Source organism: Ursus americanus, chromosome 6 (genome assembly GCF_024610735.1).
Source record: "Ursus americanus isolate L20-20 chromosome 6, mUrsAme1.1.p, whole genome shotgun sequence".
Lineage (NCBI taxonomy): Eukaryota > Metazoa > Chordata > Mammalia > Carnivora > Ursidae > Ursus > Ursus americanus.
In genome coordinates this window covers 57963298-57976768 of record NC_142132.1, presented here as the reverse complement: position 1 = coordinate 57976768, position 13471 = coordinate 57963298, and the positions used below count along the sequence as shown (strand labels likewise).

General features: G+C 34.3%; 1 protein-coding gene and 1 pseudogene across 5 annotated transcripts in view; one reads left to right on the top strand and one right to left on the bottom strand.

Annotated features, from left to right (window-relative positions):
- CTNNA3 (catenin alpha 3) overlaps positions 1-13471 on the bottom strand; it is a 1641479-nt gene that overhangs the window by 228736 nt on the left and 1399272 nt on the right. The window lies entirely within an intron of this gene.
- Positions 8266-13471, top strand: part of LOC148109815 (small ribosomal subunit protein uS10 pseudogene) — a 28722-nt pseudogene continuing 23516 nt past the window's right edge.

Sequence of the window (13471 nt, the reverse complement as noted above, 5' to 3'; positions counted from 1 at the left end):
ACACTCCACAGCCGAGGCTCTGAGAGGTTAAGTGACTTGAACAGATCCATGAATCTTCTAGACCATGAAGTGTGTGTTCGTCTTTCCTCTACAACTAAGGCACTGGAATAAGCAGAATAACATGAGAAAGATGTAGAATATATGAGCAACTTCCAAGAAGAGAAAAGATCGTGTCAAGGAAAATAAGGCAAAGTTAAAGCAAGTGATTGCACGTTTTCATCAGACACTGAATAGGTAGAGATGTGTGGACAGTAGTGTGAGTACCTCCAAAAAGTCAGGGGCAAGAGTGGCTTCTGGGACAACGAGAACAGATAATGAAGAGGAGCTCGGGATATCTGAAGGAGGGTGTTATGAATAAACAGGATTTGGTTATGCCGGAATTCTTCTGAACTGACCAGTTACACTGAAGGCAACGTGGTCTTTGTTGGCTGATCTTTCTGGCAGTCTCTAACTTATCTCCCGGGCATTGACTTTTAGCTGAAGGTAACACTCAGGATTCACTAGCAATAATTGTTTCAAGAAGTAAAGACATCCCATTATTCAGAAATTGCTTATGAAAATGCCTAATAATAACAGAATCATCATGGTTTAAACCTATGATGATACTGACCCCAAGAGAGAATAGACTTTCAAAATTACCTACACTGATTAACTCTACAATCGTCTAAAAAAAGCAATGAGCTCAAGAATTGTTTGTTCTATTTTGCTCTTCTAATTAGATGATTTCTTTATCACAGTTAGCTGGAGATTAATCACAAAATGTGAACAGTTTTATTTTCTGAACTTCAGGAAACTTAATTGGTAATAATCATTATAATTGTGAAGAAATCTGCAGAGATGTTTCATTATGGCTACAATACTGTCTTTCATACAAGTTCAGTAGCTGTGTGTGTGTGTGTGTGTGTGTGTAAGTAAATGGGTATGTATACAATTGGATAAAGAAGAAAAGAGATTCTTAAGGGAATGTGAGAGAAAATGATCTTAAAGTAAAGACAAAAAGAATTCTTTTGGAAACAATCATTTAGATACAAAAACGGAGGCTTATATAAACCATGTTCTGACCTTTGCGTATGAAATATTTTTAAATCACTGGTCTTCAGAAACTGCAAATAGTTCCTTAGGAAAAAAAAGAGGTGTTCTTACTTAAAAAGAACTCTTGAACTTAGAGAACTGAGCACAGGAGAGATCAGACAGTAACTTATAATTCTCTAAAAGTTTTAAATCCATATAAAACTCACAATGCAGAATAAATATGCACCCACGCACAACCTAAATCTAACCAGTAACTGCTTAAAATCTGAATGTCTTTGGGAAGTGTACCAGAAAACTAAAGGTTTTCAGCTTTTCCCAACCTTTTATTGTCATTGAAATACAAATATATTAAAAACGATCTGGTTATGTAAACTGAAAGAAAATAAATCAATCCAGAATTTTCCAAATGTCCTGAACTATTTTAAGATTAGGAACAAAACAAACAAAAAAAAGCAAAAATAGTGTTTTTTTAAATTAAGAAAGAACAAATTTGACTCATTAGGTTCAAAAATATGTAGAAGTATGTATCTTAAATCCACCAAAAAAACAGAGCTTAAAAAATGGTTCATTATTTTAAGAATAACGGCATTTTTGGAGGGATTTATTTTCCAGAGAGGGAAATATCAAATTTGGGAAGAAAAGAGAAACCATTACAATTTCTCTTTTTAAATTCTAGCCAAATTATAAAAGAAATGATTCCTTTAATTTTTTTTTAAATGGGCTTTGCAATATAGTGCTACTGCTAAGCTACCGAATGTTATTCTGACTACAAACTGTAGCAATTATTTTATGCTAAAAACCTTAACATAAAAAAAACAAGTAAATATTTTATATTAATATGAATTATTTCTACTGACCACCTATACACATATTTTAAGTATCCCATGATTCACCAAAGATCTAGCTGGAAGTAGGTCATTGCGAAAAAAAGAGTCTTTGAAACACAGGTGTATAATTAAAAATCTATGCATAACCTAAACATCGCAACTACTTCTAAAATAAGTACAGATGTAGTTTCCATTACTACTTTCTTTTTAAAATGTTTTAAATTCACTTGCTGATAAAATTTTAATTTAAGTCAGGCATATTTCAATGAAGAAATGTTTGTGTCTAGCTAACACTCCTATGTTTAAGTATATAATATTAGAAATATTAATACAAAGACCCTACAATTTTATTTTGTAATCCCCTTTGGATTTGTACTTAACTTTGAATCCTTTTTTTTTTTCAACTTATGTTTTCTAGTTATGCATGTAAATACAATACTAGAAAAACTAAATATAGATTGGGATCTCTTTTGTACAATAAAAAGATAATTTTCAAGACTTCCACTTCTGGGAAGGTAGAGTAGGCACACTTTTCTCTTTTCCTCCTCTTAAGTACAACATACAACTAAAAACCTTGGAGTGAAGGTATATACACATTGTGTATTCTGAAAGTTGGAAAAAAAAAGAAAATTGTTTACAATATTTGCAAACTGCATAAATAACAAAGGGCTGGTATCTAGAATATATAAGGAACCCTCAAAATCTAAAACTGAAAACACAGAATGCAATTCAGAAATGGATAAACGACATGAGCTTTCACTAGAGAATATACAGATGACACATAAACACAAGAATAGGTTTACCATCTTCAGCCATATTGTAATTGCAAAGTAAAACCACAATAAATTGTCACTACACACCTATAAGAATGGCGAAGATAAATCATAATACCAGACGCTGGTGTTGACACAGAGAAACTGGATCACTCATACATTGTCAACAGGAACGTAAAATGGTACCGTCACTGAAAAACAGTTGCTTTCTTAAAAAAAACTAAACCCGGAATTGCTACATGATCCAGCAGCTGCATTCCTTGGAATTTATCACAGAGAAATCCAAAGTTATACTCACACAAAGCCTATATGTGAATATTTATAGCAGCTTAATTCATAACAGCCCCAAACTGGAAACACCCACGTATATGCTAACGGGTGAATTCAACAGACTGTGTTACATCCATGCCATGGAATCCCACCACTTAGCCATGGAAAGGACTGAACTACTGACAGGTGCAAGGATCTGGATGAATCTCCAGCACAATGATGCGGAGTGAAAAAAGCCAATCACCAAAAAGTGACATATTACATGATTTCATTTATGTAATATTCTTCAAATGGCAAAATGACAGAAATAGAGAATAGATTGGTGTTTGCTACTAGTTAGGGGAGGATGGGAGTGGAAGGGAAGTATGTGTGGCTGTAAAAGCGTGACAAGAGGGATCTTTGTGATGATGGAAATGTTCTGTATTTTGACTGTATCAATGTCAACATCCCAGTTATGATATTGTACTATAGTTTTGTAAGATATCACCGTTGGATGAAACTGGTAAAGGGTCTATGCGATTGCACCATATTATTTCTTAACAAAAACATGTGAATTTACAGTAATTTCATATACACTCTTCAATCTAAAATTAATAAATGAACAGATATTCATGAAGCCACAAAAGGGATTTCTAGAATGGAAACATTTTTTTAAATTTTTCATTTGCATTTTTGTTTAGGAACTTACTGCTTTGCTAATAAGGAAGAGGAAATACAATGCTCTTGTATTCTAGACTTTTACATGTAAGCACATTCCTCTGTTCACATCATTGCAATGCTCTAAGTATAAAAGTCAACTTTTAAATCCACCCTCTATTATTAAAAATGCAACCTGTTCTCAGGGTATTTTATGGCAAGAGCACAAGCTTCTAATTTGAATAAAAGGACGACTTGAATTGCAAAAGTGTTGGCCTCACATATTTTTCTATCTTAGTTGCCCTTACATTCATTAACATTCACCAAAAATTAAATTTTCTTTCAGAACCTTAAGAGTGATAGTTCTAAATCTTAGAGATTCTGATGTCATGGGTTTATAGTGTGGCTTTATGCTGCTAGTTAGATAAAGCAGCATTGGGAATCATGATCACTTTTCCTTAGCTGAAAGGGTGGGGGTGCACACACACATACATGAGCTTCTAATTTCTGCAAAGGATACCTATAAGTTTTTAGGAAACTGTTGGCCTATTTTCAAAAGCCGAAAATGAGTGAAGCCCAGTGCTCAATATCAGAAATCAAGAGGCTATTTAAGTGATGGTGATGGGAGCTTTCAGTGAACACAAAAGATGAAATAGAAAGAAGCTGGATAAAGATAATTCTATTCTAGAATCCAAAAGGCAAGAGAAAATCAAGAAGTTAGAGGTCAGTATCATTGAGGAGGGAATGACTGTGTAGCTCTAATTGATTCTGCAGTCTCCTAGAGGGACTGAACTTCCTTTGGAAACATAAAGTTTCCACGCAGGAAATACATATCAAACACAGACAAAAAGTTATCCTGAAATCATCTATATGTGTAGGATAATTAAATTCTGGAGCCCTTAAGCAAAATTCTTCAAAGTTGTCTCTTTGCAGTCCTCTAAAAAAATAACCTTTGCCATATGCCCTGGGAAACCCATGTTTTCATCTGCAATATGGCAGTGCTTGTTTGTTTTAAAAGACTACTGCGAGAAGGAAGGTAAGTTTGCAAATTATTAGAATCTTAAATGATTGTAAAAATATTAGACCAACTTCATTATCATGCCCCCCTAAAACTATGGAGAGGGCTCAGGGTGAGAAGCTAAGCTAAGCTTGAAATAAAACATTGCTCTGTGGCATGATCCAAGATCTTGGGGAATTTACTCTGTGCCTAAATTCTGTTTAGTGATAGGTCTGCCATCTAGTGGCCACTTAAATAAATACAAGCTGTCATCATAAATATTAGGTCATCAAAATGGACTATTTGCGATCCAAGTGTAAACAGAAAAATTTGACTTGTGGCAGGAAATTTTGTTCAGGACTTTAATTAAAGATAATTATACTGATTTAAATACTGTGAGTACTTGTGAAGGCAAACTGAAAACAACTTTTTTACCTTCATACTGACTTCAAAATAAGTTATTTTCATAACTTCCACTGAGTTTAAAAGAAGCTGCTACATTAAATTAATTACTTTTCACCTATCTTTTATTTTAAAAACATGTTAATCTTTTCTACTTCTTAATTTAAATGATGAAATGAAATTTTCTTCAGTACTTGGATTTGTGCTATCTGCCAATTTACCAAAGAAATCAAGTTATTAAATGAAACATAAACACAGTTTCAGAATTTGAGCTCCAGAACGTATAAATATATTCTTCACCTTCAAGTGATACAAGAACTATTTGGACTTTTACAAAATTGGTCTTGTTTTGATTTATTTGTTAATGTAAGTGACAGGTAATGCTAGGTCCTCCATGCTCATTCTCCTGGCATAATTGTGCCCAGTGCTACATACTCCCACGGCCATTTCCTTCCAGAGTACTAATCTGATGACTTATATTGCTAAAATCCCCAATATTTTAAAAAAGGCGTATTCATATCGCTGAAAATCACATCTGCATAGTGCCTAAGAAGTATACTGAATACACCCTGAGAAGTATTTACAAGCTAAATTCATCAGACAAATGTACAATGTTCACATTTCAATGTTATAATTGTTATCTTAATTGTTTGTTTTCTTGGCTGGTACGCCTACGCAAATTATAGTCATTTGACAGTCCAATCAGTTACAGTAAAGCTATTCAAATAAATAATATTTAAAAAAAACAATAACCATTAGCCATGTTTTTCATTATTGTTGCATCCAGTTAATTTCCTTTTAGGCTTATTATTGCTGGAGATAACAAGTTAGCATCATTTTATTCAAACTGAAAATAAAGATAATTTTAAAATTGCTAATATTGTGTAAAAATGTCCTGTGATAATCCACAAACCCATATTCCGTGTTATTGACATTCTAACAAGTATCTGCAAAATGCAGGCAATATAATGAAACAATATCCCCAAACTGCTTAATCCTTGATTTTGTGAGAGCCACATTTATTTTGAATTCATAAGTATAACCTTTTGCAGTCAAGTATGGGAGCCTCGAAGTAATGAATAAGCTCCAATTTAAGGTATGAATGTTCCTAGAGTGTTCGTAAATACACTTATCGCTAAGTAGGATTATCTCACGTGATTCCTGAGACTAATTCTGCCAAGACTCAGTCTACATTAGAACATAGCACCCCAATGTGTGAAATTTTCTTTTTCTACTCAATCTATGTACTTTCTAACAACTTAGCCGAACTCCCAGGATCTTATACCAAAAAAGAAGAGGATGAGGAAGTGGAGGAGGAGAGGAAGAAGATAAAGGAGGAAGAGGAGAGGGACAAAAAGGAAGGATGATTTTACAAAAGGAATAATTTCAGACTTCTAAATGAAAGCAAAATGTCCATACTCATAGTACAGAAAAGTCAGTCATGAGATTAAAACTACTGTCTCTAATAATAAAAAATCCATTACTTATTACTTTATTATGTGTAAGGGACATATCCCGGGCCAGTTCATGAAGGGGAGTATAAAATTAGATGCACTTTTTTTTTTTAATTGCCATGTGGTAAAACGAGCCCCTACTAAGAAGTCTGACTCCAAAAGTCTCCCCAGAAGTGTTCTCAGGACCACTGCTGGCTTTTGCAGCAATTTAAGGGAAAATCCACAAGAAAAGGGTATTTATTTTCCAGAAGATAAGGTGGATACCATATCTCATAGAGAACAAAACACTTAGAGGTGAGGGGAAAAATCAATCAATACAAATCTTTAGATAGTCCATCCCCTAGCCCAGGGTTTGGACATTATAATCCTAGGGACCAATCCAGCCCTCCACCTGTTCTTGTGAAAGTTTATCTTAAAATTCATACAGGGGCACCTCATTGACTCAGTTGCTACAGTGCGTGACTCTTAATCTCAGGGTCCTGAATTCAAGCCCACGTTGGCTATGGAGCCTCCTTTAAAAAAAAATTTCATATAGAAATGCAGCAGACCCAGAATAATCAAAACAGTCTTGAAAAAGAACAAAGCTGCAGTACTTAAAATGAATGATTTCAAAATTTACTATACAACTATGGTTATCAAAACAGTATGGTATGGGCATAAATATAAACGTGTGTATTTCTCTCAGTGAAAGAGAATTGAGAGTTCAGAAATAAGTCATTACATTTATAGTCACTTCAGTTTGAATAAATGTGCCAAGACAATTCAATGAGGAAAGAACAGGCTTTCTGAAAAACTGTACTTGGACAAGCAGATATCTACATGGAAACAATTACAATTAGATCCCTTCCTCACATCACATACAAAAATTAATTTAAAATGCCTTAACTAAATGTAATAGTTAAAACAATAACTTTTAGAAGGAAAAAAATGTAAATACCACAAATTTGAATTTGGCAATGGTTTCTTAGATGTGACACCATGAGGAAAAGTAATAAAAGAATACATATACTGGATTTCATCAAATTAAAATTTTCCTGTGCTTCAAAGGATATTATTAATAAAATGAAATGCAAAGCTACAGTATGGTAGAAAATATTTGTGAAACACAGCTCTGATGTTACATATCCATAATATATAAAGAACTATTACAACTCAATAATAAAAACACATAGCTTAATTTAAAAAAATAGGCATAGGATTTAAATAGGCATTTCTCCAAAGAAGATAACAGAAGGGGTAATAAACCCATAAAACAATGATCAACGTCCTTAGCCATTAGGGAAATTCATAACAAAACCACAATGAGGTATCACTTTACAACTACAAAGATGGTTATAATTAAAACAACAAACAATATCGAGTGTTGGTGAGTGTTGAGAATTTTGAGAAATTAGAACCCCCATATCTTGCTTATGTTAATGAAAATAGTGAAAACAGTTTGGCAGATCCTCAAAAACATTAAACATAGAGGTATCATAAGACTGGCAATTTTTCTTCTAGGTATGTGCTCTAGGGAACTGAAAACAAGTTACACAAAAATATGTACATATATTTTCATAGCAGTATTATTCATAATAGCTAAAAAGTTGAAACATCCTAAATATCGATCAGTTAATGAATGGACACTAAAGATGTTATATTGATACAATGGAATATTATTAAGCTATAAAAAGAAACGAAGACACATGCTACAATGTGGATGAGTTCTGGAAACATTCTGCTAAGTGAAAGAAGTCTACTACAAAAAGCCACTTATTGTATGAGTCCATTTACACAAAATGTACAGAATAGACAAACCCAGGGAGACAGAAACTAGATAAGGGGTTGCCAGGAATGAGGGAAGGGGGGAAAACTGCGAGTAACTGATAACGTACATGGAGTTTCTTTTTGAGGTCAATGAAAATACTCCAGAATTAGATACTGGAATTCCAGAATTAGAAAATATTCCAGAATTAGATACTGGAATTCCAGAATTAGATACTTTGTGAATATAACAATTTAATTGTATTCTTTAAAACTGTGAATTTTATAGTATCACTATATTAATTTTTTAAAGTTAAAATATAATTTGGTGTGATCATTAAAAAATATTGATTATAGATATCTTTAAACATTTTGAATATAAAAACAAATATAAAAATTACTGTAAAAACAGAGAAGACAAGTTTCTTATGTAAACATTTGTCAATTTTTCTTTGGAAGTTTCATATAAATTCAATATTTTACATATCTCCTAATGCCTTATATTTTGTTTTTCCTTATTATGATTATATAATTTAAAACAAGGATTGGCAAAGCAAAGCCTTTGGAACAAATCTGGCCTGTGGCCTGCTTTTGTAAGCAGTTTATTGGAACATAGCAATACCCATATTAGCTATGGCTGATTTTTTAATACAATAAACACGGAGTAGTTGCAACAGAGAAGTAGTCCTCAAAAAGTTGAAACTGTTTACTCCCTTCTTTATAAAAAAAAAAAAAAGTGATGCCCCATTATCAGTAAGCATCTCTGTACCCAGATCTTGGTTTGAAATAACATTCTACAGTAAAAGGAATCAGGGTTCCTTAAAAAACAGGGTGCTTCTAGGAATGTGGCAGAAACATAAAATGATCCTAGAGCATCTTCTACTGAGAAAATGTAAGGTCGTGCTCCATAAATAAATAGATGGATAGATAGATAGATAGATAGATAGATAGATAGATAGATAGATGATAGAGATCACACAGAAACATGCAAAACAATGAGGATACATCAGATGGACACAGGAGCAAACTGAAAGAGTTCCATTTGGTCAAAACTGAAAAATTTAAACAGTAAAATAAATAAAGTAGCATTGGATTGTAACCCAAAGTATACATATTTATAAAATGTATGAATCTATGCTAATATAAACTAAAAGGGGAAGAAAAACCAACCTTCCATACAGAAACAATAACTTATGTCAATACTCAGTCCTCAAGGAGGTGAAACATAACTCCCCACTCCTTAGTTGTAGGTTGCACGTAGTAACTTCATTCCAAAGAATACAGTGTGGAGAGGTGGGGGAGTAATTTTCTAGGGGAGAAACCTGATAAACACCAACCTAGTCAGACGATCAAGGCATCAACAGTGATAAGTGATATGAACAGTATGTACTCTTGATATGATGTGATGAAAAGGGCACATTACCTCTATGGTCTTCCTCCCCAAAACAAGTAACCTCCATCTCATCATGAGAAAACATTAGTCAAATTCCAATTGAAGGGCATTCTATAAAATGCTTGACAAGTACTCCTAGAAATTATCAGGATAGTCAAAAACAAAGAAGGAAAGTCTAGAAAATTGTCACAGCCAAGAACTTAAGGAGGCATGAGTACTAAATGTAATGTGATATCCTAGATGGGATCCAGGGACAGAAAAAGGGCATTAATAAAGGAAGAAAATGTGAATGAAGAATGGACTTTGATTAATAATCATGTTGCAATAAAGATTCTTTAACTGTCCACAAATGTACCACACTAATGAAACATACTAATAATATGGGAAACTGGGTTGGAGGTATATGAGAGCTCTTTGCACTATCTACTCAAATTTCTGCACATGATTTTCTTTAAATCTAAACTGATCATATATATTTTAAAAACTATTTTAAAAAGTTTGTCAACATCTGGTATAAACAGGCAATCTCATTTTTTTTTCATATCTTTTCAGACATATTTTTGCTCTCATCTTCCTCACCCCTAATAATAACCCTCTCTTTTACATTCTTTGTTTTTGTTTTGTTTTGTTTTGTTTTGTTTTGTTTTGTTTTGTTTGAGAGAGTGAGAACACAAGAGTGAGTGGGGGGAGGGGAGGCAGAAGGAGAGGGAGGGAGAGAATCTCAAGCAGGCTCCATGCCCAGCACAGAGCTCAATGTGGGGCTCGATCCTCAAGACCCCAAGATCATGACCTGAACCGAAATCAAGAGTTGGATGCTGAACCAATGGAGCCACCCAGGCACCCCTATTCTTACACATATAAAACATACTGATTTTATGTCCTTTGATAATTCCAATATTTGAGGTCTTTACCAATCTGATTCTCCTAACTTTTTCTTTAGTCACTCATGTTAATTTCCTTGTGTATTTTGTGCTTTATCTACATAAATTCTTTTTAAAAAGGTAGGTTGAAGATTGGTTCTTTCAGACAGGATCTGCATTTTCTTCTATTAGGAAACACTATTAACATGGAACTGTCTTCCAAGTACTAACAATTTAAGTTGCAAAACAAAGAATCAAGTAAACAACCAACTCAAGCCATGGTGTGTCTACATACTTTGGGGCCAGATTGTGTCTGGCTCTTCAGCCAGTTCTAAGACTCCCAACAGGCAATTTCCTTTCATTGTGATTGACTGTGAGACCGGTCAACTTGGGCAAGCCCAAGGCTTAGTCTTCCATCCCTGAACTAAAAATTGGTGCTCATGAGGTTTGGCAGATGTAGTTATACCCCGGTGCACTTTTTTGAGTTTGCCCTACCATTTAATATTAGGACTCAGGAAATTAATTATACTCTGAACTGTTGGTAGATTTATTCTAAAAGTCTGTTTCTATTTCAGCTCACATGATGAATTGTCCTAAGAGTCTATCTCAGTGTCTAGTCTGCCACACTATCTGATACAAAAGTTCATCAATAGTTTCTGAACTAAATTAATTGCTGTATCAGTGATTTTTAGTAAACAAGTTACATTTATAACCATCTTCAAATATATTAGAAATCCTCTAATCTGATATATTAACAGCAGTTTTATAGGTAATAAAAATGCTTGGTTAAAATGAGTGCATAAAGTTTCAAATGTAAGTGTACATTTATTTGGAAAACCTTAGACTTAGAAATCAAAATGCTTATTTTAGTATAGAATTACTAATGGAGCCCCACTCTTCATTCTTGCATGCGACACATCAATAGCATTTAGTGCAGTACTTCCACTCCTGTTCCTTTAAAGGATAGATTTCTTTTAATCTGTGAAAAATAAATGAGGGTACATGCTTATAAGGCTTTTAATTCTTTTTCCCTGATATTTTGTTGTTGTCTCACTTCATCAAATATGATTGCAATCATTCTATAGGTTTTCCTTTATAGTCTTTCCAAATAATTCAATTAGTTTAAAATAATGATTATTTTTCTATTCTTATTTCACTGCTTAACAAAACATATTTCTAAATTATAATAACTAAACTCAACAGGCATAAGTAGTTTTAGGAACAAACACTGCTAATCTTTAGTAGACACATGATTCCATTGGCAGAGACTGAAGTGTGGGTCATATGAAAAGTGGTCTTCGAAGCCTGGGAATACATTAATAGTAGCTGCAGCAAGCTGTGCACATCCACCTGGAGATTTTACAGACTGAGTGGACCACATCATTAGTCTGTTTAAAAAGGTCAGTTGGGATGGATTTTGTTGTCCTATATATAATCTCATGTCACAGAGCCTTTGGTACAGATCTTGTTCAGCAGTATTTTTCCCTTTAGCCACTCTTGTCATAAACACCTCCCTTAGTCAATGTCCCCTAGACATGGCTTGTAAGGATTCTCTGATGAGTCATCTTCCAGGTTATGTACACCTAGCACCTGAGCTAAGTTTCCTTTCTCCATCAGCAAAACCCAAGTTCTGATCTGTTATTTCCTTCCTCATCTCTAACGTCTGTTTTGTTTCCAGTGTTGTACCTCTCATTTCCTTTCTACAACTTCTAATACTGTAATCCCTTTCATAAGATGTAGAAGGGCTTTGAGCAAGATAACACACTCAGGTAACTGGCCACGATCACCTCTCTGTGTTCTCAGAAGAAGGAGAATTGAGTGAGTGAATCAAGTTAAACCTTCCCAAAGACCCTGTCTACCAGCTGGTAGATGCTTCTACAAAGACAAGGGTCCTTCACTAACAGAGTCTGGGTGTAAACATCAATGACTCCATAGCAGAAGGCCTTCAGAAAGTCTATTCCATAAGATCTCCAGCAATTGTATTCCTGAGGCAATTGTATTTCTGTATTCTGTGTTCACTGATACATTTTTGATACATTTATTTGTTACATATTGAAAATATATGAGATTTGTAGATCAAACTGAGAGTTATACCTGTTGGGATAATGTGATGGAAGCCAGAAGGACAGGCCTGCACATGCAAGAAGGGGATTCTGTCGCTATCTGTCACGATTCCTGAGAGGGAGAACAACATTTGCTCCCTAATATAAACAAATTTTCTTAGAGAAGTTCTTGGTCTGTGGCTCCTTACCTTTGGAACGGAAATAAATGTCTCCAGAGAAAAGGTAAGACAAGAATCTCTGGGTTTACAACCTTTGAAAAGTCCCCCTGGTCATAAATTTCATTCCTCTTTGAAATGTAAAAAACGTAAATGTAAATACATACCTGGGGGTCTTTCACTATCTTATTATTCTTTCACTTGGAAGGTTTGTCCATTAGTCCAACTAGCAGATTTCATTGTTCAGAAAACCCAAAGGAGGCAGAAACAGAAAAATCTATTCTCTATAGTCCCACAGTTATACTTCCTACATCACCGGAAATCTCTGCTGTGGAATGCTGTACATTCTACATGTGTTCACCCTGCCTCATATTAGTATCTCAGTGCAAGCTGTATGGCTTTTCCCCCCTCCTATGCCACCCATGCGTTTCTCTATTCCTGCTTTAGACTAGATGCCTAGACTCTGAGATATTAGTGCATGTGTTCCTAATCTTGGATCTGTGCCCCATTTTCTGCCTATTGATGGATTCTCCATCTGAACACTAAAGATTCCAGAACGGTCACTTTCCGAGATGACCCCTCCTTGCAGCCAGCTCCTATGGATGGATAGGGTTCAATTAGAGGCAGTCAGAGGCACATTTTCTTTCTCCAGGCTCATTTTAGAATATAAAAATATCCTATTATTTTTGAGGTCCTAAGTGCTTCACAATTCTTTCAGGAATCCCATTTACACCACTCGCCCATCAAGAAAGTCTATCTCTTCATTCTGAAATCTTTCCAAGACTCACACAATTAAGCCCCTTAGTAAATTAAAGACATCTTCTCTTAGCTTTTTGTTTAATTAATATTATATTCTTCTAAACTCT